Source organism: Triturus cristatus, chromosome 7 (genome assembly GCF_964204655.1).
Source record: "Triturus cristatus chromosome 7, aTriCri1.1, whole genome shotgun sequence".
Taxonomy (NCBI): domain Eukaryota; kingdom Metazoa; phylum Chordata; class Amphibia; order Caudata; family Salamandridae; genus Triturus; species Triturus cristatus.
In genome coordinates, this window is record NC_140590.1 from 1,591,769,828 (window position 1) to 1,591,789,743 (window position 19,916).

Consider the following 19,916-nt stretch of genomic DNA (forward strand, 5'->3'; position numbering starts at 1 on the left):
ACATAGGCAGCACCCTCGGTCTTTCAAGCCTTAAGGGAGAACCAATTGTGCCGCATTCATTTTTGACTTCATTTAAGCAATGTATGACTTGTCGTTGACCCATCCCTTTCTCTGCTACTCTGATCTGAATAGAACATAGTATGTAGCGTAGTTAAAGTTTTAGCTTGCCCGTTTTGTTAGCCATGCTTGTTTTTTGTAGACATTGAAGACTTGGGTTGAAAATGCGTTCCTTCTGACATTTCATAGGATGGTAACCAAGGTACTGCCAGCTTTTAGATTAACCTGTTCAGCACTAAGCCTTTGTTTGGCAGTGCGCATAAGAAGTCTCATTTGACGTACAATTCAATTTGATGAGTGGAAGGACCCTGCTAGTGTTTGCTCCGTAATTTGAAGCATACTTTGGGCACTTATTAAGCTTTTGTTGTATTTGATAATGAACATTTGATTACTGCTACTCCTGCCACCAATTCTTTGAAATGTTGTTGTAATGAGATGCTAGAGGGCTGAACCAGAGGCTCTTCTATAATGAAATGTCTCCTTAATCCATAGTTTAGGAATGTCCTTCACTCAAACTCCTTAGTACAGTAGGTGAACCAACAACCGGATTGAAAATTGTAATCACAGCCCTTGAGCAAGCTCTTCTTCTATTTCCCACACTACTTTCCTAAGTTAAGGATGGTTGGGGGAAGAGTGGTGAATTCACAAGGAGCACGAAAAACCTCTACGTTTACAACAAATAATTAAGTTGTCTTTAGTCAGTCTTCAGCTTTCTGAACATTAGTGGCTCTCTAACCCATCTGAATTGCTTTACCAGTCACCAGCAGTACAGTCTTCATGATCCACGATAATAAATGAAACACATCTTTCCCTATAGCTCCAGACTTTTATCTTTTTTGCATGCTGGACAGTCTGATTAGCTTTTCTAAGGTCTGTGGTTTATTTGTATGTTCGATTTATATCTATATGAGATGCCTGGATGATGAAACTTTGTGATACACTTGGGAATCCTTTTAATTCAAGTTTGTTTTTTAATGATAGGATAACAAAGTATTTCTTTTATTAAACTATGTTGTATATGTACATAAAAATTCATCATTCTGAGAAAAAGAAATGTATCCTTTTAGACTTTTTATCTTAACAAAAATATCTGTTGCACCCTTTGCTGACAACTGCCTTTGTTTACTGCTAATTAGCTGATCTTTATCTTCTGATCTGACTGCTGTGCCTGTCTTTCTGTCTGTCTTTCTCACTTCATTGCATTGCCTAATTGGAATGGGCTGGTGGGACCCAAACTACTCCAGGAGCTGGATGAGGTATGGTTTCACATCTTCACTACTCTTCATACATAATTAAGCGCTTTAATTGCTGGGTGCTTCTTTGCGCTTGTACTGCAGTTAGGGGCCTTATTGCCTGTACAGTGTTTGCATCATGAACGAGAGGGCACAAACTAACTATGTCCGTAGAGCAATATATACAGGTGCTGCATCCATATAACTTGACACTGGTTAGATATCTGGTGAAATGCAATGTGCCCACTCCATCAAGGGGCTGTATCGTAGTATGAATTGGTACCACGGTCATATATTATCTCTATTGGTAGATGCACTGAACGTGTTCGAACATAGCCTCTTAGAGGTCTCTCCTTATATCTCTCCTGCGACCTCGGACCATGACTTATTGGTCTGCGGGACGGATTTGGGCTCAAAAATACTTATGAATTTTGTTGTGTACTCTGCATGTACCCTTTTATATTATATCACTTATACCATCTAAAATAATAGTGTATACAATAAACGGTTATGACACTGCAAATCACATCTTTTGTGAGAACGCAGTGCATGGTAGAGTGGGGAGTTATAGTTAATGTAATATAGCTATCCAGTTGATTACACTGTGTATGGAGGTGCAGGAGCTTTAACCCCTTCGCTGCTATGCTTCTCCCCCCCCCCCCCCCCCCCCCCCATGCTGAGCCTTTTTTTGGCTATTTGGGGTAGTTCACCCTTAGGCCCCAGTAACTTTTTGACCACATAAGGTATCCACGTCAAATTTGCGTCCTTTTTTTTCAACATCATGGAATTCTAAATGTACCCCGGGTTTGTGGATTCCCCTGGAGGGGACCCAGAAATTAGCCAAAATACAGCAACATTTGTGTTTTTGGGGGGGAAAATTGGTAAAAAGGGCTACAGGAGAAAGCGTCTGTTTTTTTCCCTGCAAATGATATAAAAAAAGGGGTTGTAGTGCTGAAATCGCCATCTAACCAGCTTTCAGGGACAAGCAGACTTTTGTCAGAAATCCAAAATGTTTTACACGGTTTTGGCATTTGTCTGGGACATAGCCTATTTTTGCTATTTTTTGTGCTTCCATCCTCCTTCCAGTTAATGGTAGAAATGGGTATGAAAGCAATAATGGATCCTGGAAAGCTATACATTTTAGAAAAGTAGACACAATTCTGAATATAGCACGGGGTCATTTGTGTAGATCCTTCAAGGTTTCTTTATAGAAACTAACAGTTTTTATAAAGGGGAGAGGAGTTGACCTAACGGCTAGGGCGCTCGACCTCGGATTTGGGGAACTGGGTTCGAGTCTCGGTAATGACGCTGAACATCCTGTGATTCTGGGCAAATCACTTAATCTCCCCGTGCCTAACAAAAAAATGAATATGTGTCCTCATGCAATGTAACTGATGCTATGTAAAGTGCTCTGATACCCGATTGGATTCGGGTCAAGTTCGTGCTATATAAAAACTCTGCAAAAAAAAAAATATATGTTAAATATAGGAAAAATTGTAATTTAGTTAAAAAAAACAGCCATTTGTATCAACGTTTTCACCTGTAACTTCTTCTAATTATGACAGCTGTTTGAAAGCATTATACTGTTACATCCGCTGGACCTTTCTGGTTGTGGGGATATATAGGACTTGTAGGTTCACTAAGAACCCGACGAACCCAGACCAATAACTGAGCAGCGACTTGTATTGGTTATTTATTATGTACCGGGTACATAGCAATTATTCTGGGAAAATGTATACATGGAAAAATCGGTATGGAAGACACCTATGTATTTCTGAAATGGGAACAAAATATAGAGTTTAGAAACAGTAGATATTTGCGCATTTCCGAAATTGGGAATACCCATAGTAGCATGAGAATTATAGGTCATTTTTCAAAATGACTTCTTTTTTACACATTGTCTTTCATTTAGAAGGCAGAAATGCATCGAAAGTCAATAAGTAATAACAGTTGCTCTACAATTTGGTTTTACCCTAAGTCTCCTGATAAAAATGGTACCTCACTTGTGTGGGTAGGCTAGTGCCCACAACAGGAAACTGCTCAAAACGCAACGTGGACAAACCACATTTTCACAATGAAAATTTACCCCTTTTTTGCAAAGTGCCTAGCTGTAGTTTTTGATCCCTAGCTCTGCCGGCACCTAGCAAACCTATACATTTTTGGAAACTAGACACCCAGGGGAATCTGGGATGGGGTGATTAGACTGTCGCTCACCAGGTTCTGTTACCCAGAATCCCTTGCAAACCTAAAAAAACTATTAAATAAGCAAAACATTTTCCTCACACTTCTGTGGTGGAAAGTTCTGCAATCTGCTTGGAGCCACAAAATTCCACCCACCCCGCATTCCCCAAAGTGTTTCGAGAAAAATGGTACCTTACTTGCATGGGTGGGTCACACATTTCTGTAAACTAAAACGTTTTCCTTACCAGAATGCCTTGCAAATCTCAATTTTAGCTGAAAAAATCACCTTTTTTTCCACTGCCCCATCTACCCCCCCGGGAGGGGCAGAAAGACTGGAATTTCTCTGGGGGCATATTGTCATGTCCATTTTGGGCATCCCCCACCCCTACATGAATACAAAAAAAAATCCCGGGTTTCTAGTGGTCTTTCTCCCCCCCCCCCCCCCCCCCCCCCCTATGGCCCCCATCTGCCCACCGGCGGGCGGCAGAATGGCTGGAATTTTGGCGGGGAGGGTGGGGGCATTGGCATGCCTGTGCCTGTTTTGGGCAGCCCCTGCCCTAATTAGAATTGCCCCCCAAAAAATCCCTGGTGTCTAGGGGGCTTTCTGCCCCCCCCCCCCCACGGGGGCATTTTGGGGGCTACTGCCCCCATCTGCCCCCAAGGGGGGGCAGAAAGGCTGGCTTGCCCTTTTTGGGCAGCCCCATCCCAATTAAAATTACCCTAAATAAATCCCTGGTGTCTAGTGGGCTTTCTACCCCTCCGGGGGGGGCAGATTGGGGGCTACTGCGCCCTCCCTCCCCTTTCCAATGATACCTCTCCCGTCTTTCTACGTGCTCAGGGGGCTGAGATAGCCTCCTGAGCACATAGAAAGTGAAACTGAAATGAGCCTAAAGGCTCATTTCAGTTTCGGTTTCTGTGAAATGACGTCAGCGCGACGTGCGCCCTGATCGTCATTTGATAGAAGCTACAGGGGTGCCTCGGGAGCTGGGGAAGCTCTTCCCCAGGTCCCGAGGCTTTGGGGATGAAAAAGAAATCCCTCTGGTGTCTGCCCAGAGGGATTTTCTGTGCCCTGTGCCATGACGGCCGGGAGCCGTCGTGCGCACACTAGCACCGTTGCTAATTTAAAGGTCTTGCGTAAATTCAAAATTAAAAGTACAAGTTTTAGCATTTAAACATTTTGTGTAGTTTAAGTTTGGTATGTAGATAAATAATAAATACAGTTATATAAATTTGAAGGTGGTGCGTCAATTATACATTTAAGGTACAGATATAACTTCTGAATGTGTAATGTTTGTGTATTTTAAGTTTGGTTTGTATTTCAGTGGTTTCAATTTATTTCAATGGGGTTTTTTTGTTGATGATTTAATAATGTGCTTCAAATCGTAGAGTTTAGTGTTGTCCAGTGGAGTGTCATTAAGTGAAGTGTGGTACAGTAGAGTGGAGGGGCGTTTTGTACAGTGGAGTGTGATCCAGTGGAGTAAAGTGTTGTATAGTGCAATGGCTTGTTGTATACTACAGTGGTGTGGAGTGCACTAGAGTGGACAGGCATACAGGCACATGCATCATCATAGGGTTTTGCGATTCCTTAATAGCGATTATTAAGGAATCGCAATTAAGGAATAGCAAAACCCTATGCATGTAGGAATCGCTAAAGAAATAGCGATTCCCACAAATTCCTTAATTGCGATTAGCAAATTGCGATTCGCAATTAAGGAATGTCTTCCCATTCATTCCTATGGGCCTCCAGGCCCATAGGAATGAATCAGAGATTGCGGGAGCAATTTGCGAGTACCAGTAGGTACTCGCAAATTGCTCCCGCAATTTCGATGGTGCAAGGGTGTCAAAATGACACCCTATTGCACCCATGTATGTTCACTCTGCACAAATGTTGCATACACACATGCTCTAAGGGCATGTGTGTGGGCAACATGTAACTTAGAAAAATGCAAAGAAGTGCATTTTTCTAAGTTTTCGCAAATTACCATGAGGTCCAGCCTCATGGTAATTTGCTCACGCTAATAGCGAAATCGCTATTTTTTAAACTGTAATGCATTGCATTTAAGGAATCTCAATTAAGGATTCCTTAAATGCAATCGCTATTTAAGGAATCCCAATTTTGAGATTCCTTAAATAGCGATTTTTGCATTTGGGATGATGCATCCCAAATGCAAAAATACCGGGAGCAAAGGGTCAGATTCTGAGAATCTGCCCGTTTGCGACCGGTATTTTGCTTGATGCATGTGCCTGTTAGTGTAGAGTCGAGAAAAGTGTTATAAATAGGAGTGATATCTTGTACAGTCGAGTGGTGTGTTGGAAATAGTGTTATACAGAGGAGTGTAGGGGCATAGAGTGGAATAGAGGGTTGTACAGTGGAGTGCAGGGGCATAGGGTGGAGTACACTGTTGTATAGTGGAAGAGTATAATAGTCTTGTAGAGTGTGGTAGAGTGGAGTGTTGTATAGTGCCATAGAATGGGGTAAAGTTTCATGCAGGGGAGTAGAGTGGAGTTGCGTGACGTGGCTTAGCATACAGTGGAGTAAAGTGTTGTAGAGTGGTGTGGTGTGTAGTGGTGTCGAATGGTGTGCTGTAGAGTGGAGCACAAAAGTGTGTCACACAGTGCATTTATGTGTTGTACAGGGGAGTACAGTAGAGTGTGGTACAGTATGGAAGTGTCGAGTGGGGTAGACTGTCCTAGAGTTCAATGGCATAGGGTAGCATACGGTTGACTGGCATAGAGTGCAGCAGTGGAGTACAGTGTAGTAGTGTTTCAAAATACATTGTAGTAAACTGGAGTTAAGGGGCGTAGAAGGAGTTGCGTAGAGTGCAGTGAATAGAGTGTTGTAAAGTGTTATAGAGTAAAATTGAGTGCTGTACCCTGGCATTGACAGGGGTTCATTGTTGCACAGTGTAGTGATATAGAGTGGAATATAGTGTGGTAGAGTAGAGTGGCATAGACTTGTTGATTGGAGTATAATGTTGAGCGGAGTACAGTGGAGTTAGGTGGAATTGAGTGGGGTGGGTTAAAGTGGTGTGGAGTGGCGTTGCGTACAGTGAAGTGACGTATACTGGACTGGAGTAGCATGGAGTGGCTTGCACTGGAATAGCGTACTGGCGTAGCGTACAGTGGAGAAGCATACAGTCGAGTGGGGTAGAGTGGAGTGGCATAGAGTTGAATAGCATAGAGTGAGTGGTATTGAAAGTAATTGCGGACAGTGAAATAGCATAGAGTGGAGCGGCGTGGAATGTAATGGTGTGCAGTGGAGTAGAGTTTACTGGCATGGAGTGTGGTACTTGAAACAGATAAAGCGTGAAAGTGGGTGAACGGATGTAGATGTAATGTAGAAGGAATATAGATTTTGAGGGATAAATGTTGAGTTTTTGGTAGTATGTCTAAATAGTATAAGTAGTGTTAAAGTGTCAACATACTCAGTTCTTTTGCGGTATATGCAGATCAGAAGGCAGTATCTGATTGGCTAATAGCTCTTTACAAAACGTAAAAGGCATCCATGTCATTTTCAGTACTCTTTGCGTTGTGCTGCGTTCTGGGTAAGGGGCTTCGATATACCTAAGTAGTAGGTTTTATTTTTGTTACCTATCTATTACCACTTTAGGTAATAGATAGGTATTTTTACAGAAGTTTAAGAACTGCTCATTTTTTCCAATTTCTTTAAATAGCGCTGTAAGTTGTAGGTATTATTGCGGTACTCAGACTTTTTTTATGAAGATTTAAATATGCAAAAAATTGAAAATACGCTGTAGGACACAATATTTATAAACTATAGTGTAGTAAAGTGTATTTAATTTTTTTGTTTATATTTAAGCACTGGTACTTCCAAGTAAGTACTCGTACATTTAAAAATCAAAATACAGAAGCTTCTAAATAATTTTCTCAACCTATTACCACCCAAATTAAGTGGTAATAGGTAGGGAAAAAATATAAAACCTAAAACTTGCCAATAGCTAAGCATATAATGCAGCCAAAAAGTACTTAAAAACAACACGGTTGCCTTTAACTTTTGTAAAGAGTCATTATCCAATTGCATAATGCCTTGTCATTGCTATACGTCCACGAAATGCTGCAACATTTTGTGAGGCTTGAACAGATATCACTAAGTTAAAATGCCTTATAAGCTAAAAAATACGTATCCTACTTACCGGTACCACCCCAAAGGATCCTCTGCACACCATAATGTATATTCCTGCCAAATTTCTTGGAAATCCGCTCAGTTGTTTTTGCGCTACATGTTATTCAAAAGTCTATGAAAAATGCATTGGTGAAAAAATACATTTTGGGACCCTCCTTTTATAGTTGCACCCCCTTTACCAATCCCCACGAAAACTTCCATCCTCCGCCAATGTAGGAAAAAGCTATAGACCTGGAAATTTTCATGTAGATTCATCAAACGGGGGCAAACGTATTGGTGAGAAATATTCCGAGGAATTCCTATACCTGGGAATCCTAACTATGGATACATTGTCATTTTTTGTTGGAATTTTGGGCAGCACCATAATCTATGAATTACCAAAATCCCTTCCCCACGCACCCGCCCCCCCCCCCCTCCGGGTTGCCCTTTTGATCTTGTAGCCACTAATTTATTGCTAGGTACTTTTTCTGCGTTGGCAGTGTGTATGCGATCCACATTCCTCTAATTGAATGAAACAGAATTTCCTTCCACACTATATATTCTACAACTTTCTGTATATTATCATTGTACTACCATCTAACTGAATTTGCAACCTCTTTATACAATAATTAATCTTTCCTTGTTGCACCTTTTACTTACCTAGCATCATTGTACTTTAACAACATAATGTGTTTGCTGGTGTACAAGAATATTCAGCTAGCTGCTCAACTGCCTGTGTGGGGGGAGGCCTTATCAGTCAGTAGTGCAGCAGGTGCAGTGGCCCTGGGGCCCAGAGGTGTTAAGGACCCACTTGGTGCCAAATATGCTTATTTTTGGTAGCTACATCAACAGGAGATTGTTTGGGTGCATTGCCCTTGCTTGTATTGGGTCCCATGGCACCTTTGCTATGCGACTGGCTGGTGGGAGAGCTGACATATAAACGAATAAAATGTATTCATCCTGTTTACAGAAGAGATTGTTATGACTCTTGTATCTCCTGAAAAACCATAATGGACGCAAAACAATTTAGATCCGAAATTTCTTCATTGGATAATTTTTAATCAACAGTGCAAAACATTGAGTACCACAAAACGTATTACACATTTTCACAAATATACTATCAGTTTGTGCATTAGTTATTCTAAAATACATTGTAGTCATGAATTGCAGTTTGCCCAAATGTCCAAGACCACAAGTTTAAACATTTTGAGTTGTTTAGTTTACCTTTTTCACACTTTTAAATTGCTCTTTTAGTATCCACTTGTTATGCAAAGGCACAATGTTCCTGGCCTAACTGCATCTTTCTTTCTCCTTAATGATGGAAAATTGTGTCCTGCATTGTATGATAAACTAGACTTCCTGTGTAGGATCATTCTTCATTTACTTTGCAACCCATAGGGCCTCATTACGATGTCGGTCAGAAAGCAATCCGACCGACTCCTTGTCGGAATCTGTTCCGACCGACTCTGGTTCGGAGAGTCCGACCAACCGATTACGATGTTTCCGAACACCGTTCAGTCGGACTCCCGTTGACTTCAATGGGAGCCTGTTTTCTGAGCAACACAGGCTCGTATTGAAAAAAGGAGTGGTTGCGGAAAACCTTGCACCCTGTCGCAGGCACCCCATAGTACCTGCCACACTGTGCATGGTTGTGAAGAGGGGACCCATGAGCCCCAACCGTAGGCCTCCGGGTAAAGGGGGGGCTTGCTACGGGCCCCCAAAGTCAGTTTCCGATAGCAGTTCCGTGTCGGGCAGACCGATACGGAAAGGCTGTCTGAATCTGACATTGTAATACATCAGTCGTAAATAGGTCCGTAGAGCTGTACGATTCGGTTCCGACTGACTCGGATTCTCCGAATGCCAGTCGGAACAGATTCGGAATGACCGAACGGTTACATCCCATCGTAATCGATCGGTCGTAAACATGGGTTCCGACACGGGTTAGGAAAATCTGAATGCCGTTCAGAGCCTTTCCGACCGACATCGTATTGAGGCCCATAGTGTTCTGTTCCTCAAACATCAAAGTGGAGTTTCAAAACACTAGCCTTTTCGACTGGATTTTCTCCCTACCTCTGAATTCTATTGGCCATTATTTGGGGCTTACAATAGAGATGAGGAGACAGGCTATTGTGGCTAAAGTGAGACTTGGAGAATAAAGATGCTGAGAAGAAATGCTCATTAAAAAGGTTTTCCCTCCTGCCAAATGCAGGTGGTCGCTCCTGATTCATTGGGATGCATTCCTGTTGGACCCGGGGCAGCCTTCCACCTGTCTGGTGAGACCTTTGAGACTTGAGCTTTGGCTATACAACTCAAATTCTTAAAGATTATCCTATTCGTATTTTTTTTTCTTGTAAACAAACTGATTTGGAGTGTGATATTAATTGGTTGACGGTTTTGTTGCCGGTTTATAATTGAACAAAGAGAAGTTTAAGGTCATGCAGTGGTATAATTGATCTCCTTGGAGTTTGATCTTTGAGAAATCGTGTCCTACATTGACACCAATTCATAGCACAAATGAAGAAAGTGTGCACTTTTTAGGAACGTGCTTCGAGCTGAATTGTCAATATTGTGTTTGTTCACTTTGTTAATAATCGTGCTTCACACATGTACACATCATTCGCTGTTCTGGACATGTGGGTGCGCCCTTTTTGCCTGTGGCACATTTCAGTATGAATCACATGCAGGAGAGTGAAACGTGAACACACTTGCTGTCATTGGTATTGTGACCGACTGGAATATAAAGCTAGGGTGTGTGGAAGGTGCAGTGATACCCCTCCCATCTCACCGCGCCACACCCCCCCCCCTTGCCCTCACTAATGTGTATGCCTTCAGTTTGGCAGGGACAGGCAACCAGTGACATTGTCTAGTGCAGGTTTTGCTGTCCTTAATGTAGAGAGCGCTTCATATTGGATACAGATCAGAAACTAGCACAATTTCCTAGGCTGCTTGAACCCATTCTAAAATGGCAGCAGCCCAAGAAACTTAATGTAATTTGCAACTCGTTTTTTAGCACTTAAAAATGACTGATTTTTCGAAACCACTAATCATGAAATTCGTATTTGATACGTTTGTTTAAATGTCATTCGATAATTAAGACGTTGCTACTTTCTAGTATATGGTCTGTACAGTGAGGGCTATTGTATAGTTGAAACCATTGATATTTTTCCCAGGTTTCCTGTTTTGGAATAATTTGTTCAGTGAGGTTTTATTTCCATGTGCTGATTTAAAAAAAAAAAAAAAAAAAAAAAAATCGAATATTAATCTCACTGGAAAGGCCTCTCACTGCATCTCGATGATCTGTTTGTCCTTGACATCTTCTTTACCGGGGTGCCTTTTCAATCTTGTTACACATATTTTAATTTGTTGTAATTTAACTGCTTCCTTCAGGTATTCTTCACTTGTATCTTTGTGAATTGTTTATCAATGTTTTCCCAACCATCCTGGCTAGATGGTGAACTGATGTTCTAAAATGTCAATGAAATTCAGCTATTCTATAGCATCTAGTTCTTGATAGCATTTTTAAAGAATGCATAGCCTATTTTCTACCACTGACCCCATGCATATAGGTCAGTCAGTGTCATCATTGTTTCCCAAATTGTCTATGGGCTCATCAGTTTCACAGTGTGAACAAGGTACACAATTTTGGTCGGTTAGTCTCTCGAAATTTGATTCCCCATCGCAGCAAGCCAAAAGAAGTCAAGCAGTCCTTTCTTCGTAACACATATCTACACTATTAGACATATTGTAGACCATCAATCCACTCATGGCTGTCTGACGTGTAGCACCTGGTACCTATGCAAGCAACTGACAATGTTTAATTCTCCCTCCTGAAGGGAGTTTTCCCCCTTCTTGCTAAAAGGTCTGTAGATCCAGATTAACTCCTTGTACTATTACCATTTCTTATCATGTGTATCTTCATGGAAAGAGCTGCTCCATTTAGCTATAAAACAAGCATTTACAATTATGCAAGCAACTGACAATGTTTAATTCTCCCTCCTGAAGGGAGTTTTCCCCCTTCTTGCTAAAAGGTCTGTAGATCCAGATTAACTCCTTGTACTATTACCATTTCTTATCATGGGTATCTTCATGGAAAGAGCTGCTCCATTTATCTATAAAACAAGCATTTACAATGCAACGGTCTTGGCATTGTTAAAGTTAGAGCTATTGGCATTGCTCATGACATTATTTTTGTTTATGTGCACTAACCTTCTGAACTGTTTTACAAATCATCACCAACCTGACATGAGAAGGGGAGCAAATCAGCGTTTGGGGTTCGGGCACATGTATCAGTATGCTGTTAGGAGTCCACAATATAAGCTGTTTTAAGACAAACAATAGTGTGGCAGGTAATGCTGCCGGCGGTTTGTTCTAGCCGAGACCTAAAGAACGCGGAAATATTACCTCTACATCGTTATCTACTACACCTCCACTCGACAAGAAAAACAAACCTAAGCAGATAACACAAGCAATAAAAAATAAATTAAAAAGTGTGGAAAGTTAAATATCTTTACCCATTTGCACATTACAGCGAGGAAAAAAAAATATTGCACGAGCCAACTTCCAATCGTGGTAAAAACGTGTTCCCACTTCTCACATAGACGACACGCCTATTCTCAGCCCGTGGTGAAGGGTTGCCGTGAAACCAAGACATGACACAAATGCAAAGCAGGACCAACCACTAAAAACCGTCTGCCTACCGGTCTAGTGGCATGCATAATATATATATCTCCATACCCATCCCTTATGATTCGTTATCCTTTGACGAACCTCCTTCGAATTTCCCCTCACATATCACAAAACAGATGTGCAGGGGTCGCGTTAGTTTTAAAGACACTCTAAGGCAAGGAAAGCCGGTGGGATGGCAAGCAAAACAACTGTTTGATATTATGCACACTGCTTTTACTGTTATTTAAAGAGCATGGCCAAAATAATCACTATTTTTGACTGACCAGGCAGCCACGGGCCAGCTTCTGTAGTTCCACCGGCACCACGGTGCTGGAGCAGTGCTTCTCGATGTAATCCTGGAAGCCCTGGACTCCCATGGTGGCTGAGATTACGGGGAGTGAACTAATATCCTGCCGGGGAAAAGTCAGTTCAAAAATAGAATGACTGAAGATTAAGCCCTCTGGGTCTGAGGCTCCTGTGGATGCGGATGCAGGCGAGGTGGGTATTGTTGGGGGACTGATCCCGTGGGGCGGCTCCGTCGTTATGTCATGGGGGCAGTGTAGGAGGGGTGCTCATGGCTGCTGCGGCCGCCATGTGCTGTCTCACAGAGCCATGGCCGGAGGAGGATCTGTGCTGGGGATCGGGGAAGAGCGCTGACGTACCACAGGAAAGTTAAATATCTTTACCCATTTGAACATTACAGCGAGGGGAAAAAAAATATTGTACGAGCCAACTTCCAATCGTGGTAAAAACGTGTTCCCACTTCTCACATAGACGACATGCCTATTCTAAGCCCGTGGTGCAGGGTTGCCGTGAAAACAATCTAATTGGTGGCATGACACAAATGCAAGCAGGACCAACCACTAAAAACCGTCTGCCTACCGGTCTAGTGGCATGCATAATATATATATCTCCATACCCATCCCTTATGATTCGTTATCCTTTGACGAACCTCCTTCGAATTTCCCTTCACATATCACAAAGCAGATGTGCAGGGGTCGCGTTAGTTTTAAAGACACTCGAAGGCAAGGAAAGCAGGTGGGATGGCAAGCAAAACAACTGTTTGATATTATGCACACTGCTTTTACTGTTATTTAAAGAGCATGGCCAAAATAATCACTATTTTTGACTGACCAGGCAGCCACGGGCCAGCTTCTGTAGTTCCACCGGCACCACGGCGCTGGGGCAGTGCTTCTCGATGTAATCCTGGAAGCCCTGGACTCCCATGGTGGCTGAGATTACGGGGAGTGAACTAATATCCTGCCGGGGAAAAGTCAGTTAAAAAATAGAATGACCGAAGATTAAGCCCCCTGGGTCTGGAGGCTCCTGTGGATGCGGATGCAGGCGAGGTGGGTGTTGTTGGGGGACTGATCCCGTGGGGCGGCTCCGTCGTTATGTCATGGGGGGGGGGCAGTGTAGGAGGGGTGCTCATGGCTGCTGAGGCCGCCATGTGTTGTCTCACAAAGCCATGGCCGGAGTAGGATCTGTGCTGGGGATCGGGGAAGAGCGCTGACGTACCACAGGAACCAGCGGCCACAGGAAAAGGAGGGCCGCGCCCGCCGTTCCCTGACTGGCGGGGCGAGCAGGCCGTGGATCCCGAAGTTGCAGCCGGTCTGCAGATCCGGAGCGAGGGCGCGGAGAGGCGGGAGCCACGGAGCCCGGCGGGAGAGCCCCGGGGGAGATGGGGTGAGTGCGAGCGCTGGGGGTGCAGCGCAAGGAGTGCCGGTGTTAGAGAAGCTCCATGCTGCATGGGGGTGGGGGGCTCATGTGCTCAGCTTAACAAGGCAGCCCCGCCCGCCCTAGAGCATGGCTTTTCCAGCAGCGGTAGTATTTCCCCCAGCTCTACGCTGACATCAGTGAAGGCTCGCCTTGATGGGACCGCTGTTGCTAGGCGACTCCTGGTCCGGGCTCGCGACGGTGATTTTAGGAGCGATTTTGTTGCGCGCAACCTCGGGCCCACGGCGGTGATCTCGGGGGCAGAACGCTTTCCTTCCACGGCGCGCTCAGGTCCCGGGCGGCGGTGGTGATTTTCAGGGGCACAGCGCTTTCCTTCCTCAGCGCGTCGCAGTGCCTTAGGGACCTCATGCTGCCTGCACGCGCCAGTAGGCTTTCTGATTGGTTGACAAGGTCCACCAATCACAGTGCTTATTTGGTAGTTGCCAACCAATCAAAGAGCCGACTGGCGCATGTAGGCAGCGTGAGCAAGACATGCTGTCTTGTGGGCGTGTATTAAAAAAACACGCCCAGAGAAAGATTCGAAAAAACACGCCCCCGAATCGCAAAAGGACGGGGTTTGTTTGGAGAAACAAACCTCTTCTCCAATGGCTGACCAGCATTTCAGAGGCCAGCCAATGGAGAAGAGGAGAGAAGAGGGTCGGGTTCAAGCCCCACTACTCCAAGTCATTAAATCTCGCGAGCGAGACTGCGCAAGCGCAGCCGTCGCTAGCCGAGACCTAAAAAACTGTTCAGCAGAAACTGGGTCATGTCCCTGATAGATCACCAAAACAACAGCTATCCAGTTGGTTAACGATGTCCAGACTACATAGAACCTTAACTTTTTGTTTCTCTTGACCTAATGAAAGTGTTCAACATTGTTAGTCATCATGCCTGCCTCTTCTACATGCCCTCCTTCATAGGAATAGTTAGCTGTGATTGGTTACTTGCAATCCTTTAACACAGAACACTGTCTTTTGATAAAGGAAAACATAGGTGATGAGGACTCTATCTTCAGTTCCTCTACCTTTTTCCTCCCCCACCCGATCCATTCTCTCTAGATAGATCTAATCATTATATGGAACTCTTTATAGTCATGCTTAAGACTTCTCCATGGAATATTGTGGCAACAAAACGTACTTCAGTGTTTTGGAGGCTAAAAAATCCATCAACTAAGATCCTACCTCTGCACCATGCACATTTGGATACCCACTACGTATCTTTAAATTCATCCTCATCAAGACTGAATTTCTTCTAACATGGTTCTCTGCTTCACCCATTTGATCCTAAACTGTGCGTTTACACTAGCCTTTTTAGGTTGACTTTAACCTTTTCTCTAAAGATCCTGTAAGATGTTTTGAACTGCCTATTTTCAGCTGAGCTCCCTTTGAAAACTCAAGATGTACCTGTTGACCTCTGTTCCTCCATCCAGGCCTTGGTACTCTCACACATTGTTAGTAGCAAAACTATCCTCACTGGTCTCCCTGGATTCACTCTGCACCACAAATGTAAATGTAAATCCAGTATTTGTAAAGCGCGAACAGCTGCCAGAAGGCATCCCAGCGCTGGGGGCCGTCGGGAAGATTAGGCGAGCTATTGCCCAGAGTCACATGGTGCTGTGCTGACCTGCCACCGGTGCCGGGGATCGAACCGTGAGCCCCAGAGTTCCAGCGTCAGTCGCCCTGGCTGCGGCGCCACACCTCTTCCCTGCCATGGTAAGGATGGACATCAGAAAGGGCACAAATGGAGAAAATGTTAGCAAGCCTGGGCTTGAGAACAATCTTTCCTCAATGCAAGGTTTTCCTTCTTAATTTTTCCTGATGATCAGGGGAAAATCTTTGCACTCCTGTTTTTGTTGGCATTGCAGGCCTGGGTAAAAACTACAGGTCCCTCCCATAGAGTCGGCTTGCCTTTTTAAATTTTTTTAAAAATTTATTTACATTTATTGATTTAATTTTCGAGTTCTATAAAGTGCTAGCTAAACCCGAGGGTATGTGAGCGCTTTACATATATTTTATGAATATGCTTGAAGAAGTACATAAGGAGGATCGTGCAGGTCAAACTGTCAGAGAGAAATATAGGACAATAAAGAAATAAGGTAGTCCAGGTGGATGCAATGGTAAATAACAATGTAGCAATTAGGTAATTAGACTGGAGACAGCTTCAAGACTGCAGTATTAAGGCGACCACCCTGACGGATCTTGTCAAAGATGGCTGGTTCTTTGGGAAACGTGGATCAGCTTGTGCTCGTGTTGAAGTAGTTGTTGAGTCGTAGAGATTTTAAGTCCTGTTTGACGTAAGAGAAGGAGGGGTTGTGGCGGTGTTCTTTAAGGCGTGAGTTCTTAAATGGACTTTAGACAACAGTCTCACTCCAACATTTTCCTGGGAATTATTTTCAGTATAAGAGTATTCATCTTTATACATCAGCTCGTTCCTTGTATTTTTAGAAGCAGGCTGTCGCAGAAGGTTTTGAAATGAGATATTCCAAATCGTCTCCTTAGTAACCTAGTAGATCTGCGAATGAGAAACAGGATAAAGGTTCAACTGGACAAAAGTGAGTTTGACAAGACAGATTTAACTGAAAATGGCCTAAGACCGCATCAGCAATCGTTTACATTTTATTTGGATGACATTTTCAGGATACTTCTTATGTCAATAGTTACTGTAGTCTGTGGACCAGTTAAGCCCTAGTTGTAAGGAAAATCATTTAAAAATCAACTTAAAACAGGAAAAAAAAATTCTAAAAGTATAACCAAACTAACTTCTGATTTCTTTTTAATGAAAATTTGGGTAGGACTGTTAACCTCAATATGTGATTTAATCATCACCTAAATTAGTCTAACTGAGCTTTTTTAAACAATGAGAGGTCAGTCAAGGTGAGGTAGGTTTTAAAAAGTTTTTCGCAGCACATTCCACCTGTTCTTAGCTAGCACTGGAAAAAAACACGTGAAGCCAAAATACTACCACAGTTACTATATGCGATTGATTGTATTAGCGTGAATATTAATCCAAAAATATTTGGAAATTCTTCCTTTAATTTCATGCCACTGTTTGTCAGCTGGTCAGTAAACAACCCTACATGCTTAGTATGTACTATAAAACCTCAAGGAGATGCACTATGAACTGATATCTTGAGTAAACTACAACTGCTAAAGAGCTACCAGCTCCTGTTACTAAAACTGCAGAGACAGCCCATTATAACATACAAATAGTAACGCCATCGTGTTCGGTCTGTCTGTTTTCATATTTGGCTACTAGCAGTTTTTGTTGTCTACTAGAGCTCATGTCAACCAAAAATACTTAAAGGAGCGTTGCCTTCGGGCCAACTGCCTTCAGCCATTGGCTTGTTAAGGTGAATCTCTTTCAGGCATTGGCTCAAGCGGGTGCCAGTCACATTTTGGTATCCGCGCACAGCATTTCACAAACGTTTACATGTTTTCAGTGTATATTTTGCATTTGTGACTGGGCACAAAATAGCCCGCCTCCATGAACTCGGCTGATAATTTGCACTCACGGGCCACACAGTTTACAGGCCCTTCATCTCCAATCCCCATCTAGAGCGCGTAATGGCTACTCTGCTACGACACTTAGTGGACGTGTAAAGTGCACAGATATGTGCCTGCTGGTGCTGCTGCAAATGGGTACCTGGCTCCCACGCTGGTGAGAATTCCTGTACCTTCTCTGAGCTGCCGGTACCCGTGTGGGTGACAGCCTCAACCTCCACTCCGTAGGGCGCCTGACATTCCAGTGAGAGCGTTGGTATTGAATCGGTTGATGCCTGCAATGTAGTTCTGGAAGCTCCTGGCTTCTATGACATCCTATGTCCGAGATACCTGCTCAACCGAAAAAATCAGCAGGAGAGGCACTACCTGCTACCAATGAACTTCCGTAAGGGGAAAAGAGCAATGTGTCGACCAAGTTAGCCTTCTGGGCTGGGATTGAGAGGCAGAGGGTCGGTGCTGACTGTTTGACCCCAAAGGTGTAAGCCATACATGTTGCAGCAGCCTCAACACCGACCACCTTAAAAAGCCTCACATGCTTCAGAGGAGTCTCATCAGGAAATCACTTTTTTTCTGTTCATTAATCATCTTTCAGTCCAAGCTCTTATTCTGTTACACTGCCATCGTTAATTCAGGCTCATGATTTTGGGTAAAATAGCACTTCGAACCCCATAATGTCAAATCTCCCACCTGTGGGTACTTAAGCAGTGAGATCTAAAGAGGGCATTAAGGTCGTTTGTTAGGATTTGAACATCTGGCAAGGCTGTCTCAAGGAACCAAAGCCAGTAATTCCAAATTGAGGATTCATTGAAATAGTCTGTATCCCCACAACCCCTTTTAGGTCCTTTTCACACTTGTCAACTTAGGGTTGATCTCTCGTGCTAAAGACTGGTGTACATGATTATGCATATTTCATTGGTTTTTCATCTTCTTTTCCAATTCTCGTTATATGTATTATATTAACATTCATTCTGTTGGGCACAGAGTGACTTTGCGTTCTAACTAGCCACTTCGCTTTTGAACCCCATGTCACTTTTGCAGGTACAACAAGCAAGTTCCTACCGTGCCCATCCTTCAATAATACAGATCTCTAAGTGTGCTGTTAGCAGCTCACTTTGTGCAAGGCATCGGGAAAATCATTAAAACAAATGACTTCTTCCAGAACATACACGTTCTGGAAAAAACATAGCACTCAACAACATAAGACCATTAAAACAAAGAGAACATAGACCTAAAGCGAGGCAAACCTGTTGGCTTTGCCAGTGCCAGTTAAAATTAAACATTTCATGAGAAGCTGCTGTTTTAATAGTGCTGTCACTTTTACAGAACGAAAACCAGAGGGCAGTGACTACTTTAGTAAAAAAAAAACCATCAGAAATACTTGCCTCGAAAAATAAAAATGAGGTTTGAAGATATTTTTATTTTATTTGAAATGGGGCGACCCACATTGTATGCTTCTCGGGTGGGTTCGTTCTCCATCCCTTGTACTGAAAGTGTGCAAAACTACGCTTCAGGGCATGTTGTGGTCTTCTTCCCAGATATGTTGGAAAGGTTTTATTTAAACCATTTTTAAACAAACGGTATGAGAAGGACAAATGACTCATTGCTCCTAATGTAGAATTAAGTATTGTGGTGTTGAGAAAAAAAAAATAAAAAAATTCCCTTAAATGTATTCTTACAAAAGTGAATAGTTTGTATTTTAGATAATGATATAGTTTCGGCCATTTGGGGGAACCTGTTAACAAATTCCATTTAAAAAGAATTTCGAATGACGGAAAAAATTGGTGCTATAAATATATATTTTTTTGTTTAACCTCCCTGGTCAATGTGAACAGGGTTATGGATCTCAACAAGCATACAATTCCTTAGATAATACACTACACGTATTAGAGCCCCAAAATTACCAGCTGAAAAATGTATTAGGAAAAACAAGCTTACTGAGCTGCTCAGCAAAGGCTTTCATGCCCATTGATCTGAAGACATTGGGTCAGGCTAGCCAACTTAAACCCACTCGTACACCCTTACAGCTGCATTAACTGGTCTTCCTCTGGAGGGCAAGTTCATTGGCTTTAACAACTATTCAAAATTAACTTTTCAAAGTATGATCCGCTCCAATTTCCACAATTTTTTGCAGTACATATTTTTCCTTCCATTCAGCTGCTATTAGTAATGCATATCTCAAACAGCCCGAAGCTACTCTCTTTGTGCAGGCTCATTTTATGGGGTTGTCATGGCACTACCTACGTAGAAGCCTAGACGGAGGCATTCAGAGTTCAATTACTTGCAGTCGTTTGATGATTGCTGTACGCCTATTTAGAGCTCCCCAGTTTGTTGTAGCTTCACAATACAAACTGTGTTCAGAAAGTGCATCACAGTGACTGCTTCAGGGGTACACGCCGCCATTCAACCCCAGGCAGTGGCCACAGTGGCACGCTTGGGACAAGA

At 43.1% G+C, this 19,916-nt stretch overlaps 1 protein-coding gene across 3 annotated transcripts in view; it reads left to right on the top strand.

Annotated features, from left to right (window-relative positions):
- Positions 1-19,916, top strand: part of STX16 (syntaxin 16) — a 121,630-nt gene that overhangs the window by 12,296 nt on the left and 89,418 nt on the right. The window contains exon 1 of one of the 3 annotated variants that reach the window (XM_085619446.1): positions 1,194-1,313. The exons of the other annotated variants lie outside the window; for them this stretch is intronic. The gene's annotated coding sequence lies outside the window, so the exon portion shown is untranslated. Of the gene's footprint in view, positions 1-1,193; positions 1,314-19,916 lie in introns of those variants that run through there. 3 annotated transcript variants of the gene reach the window in all.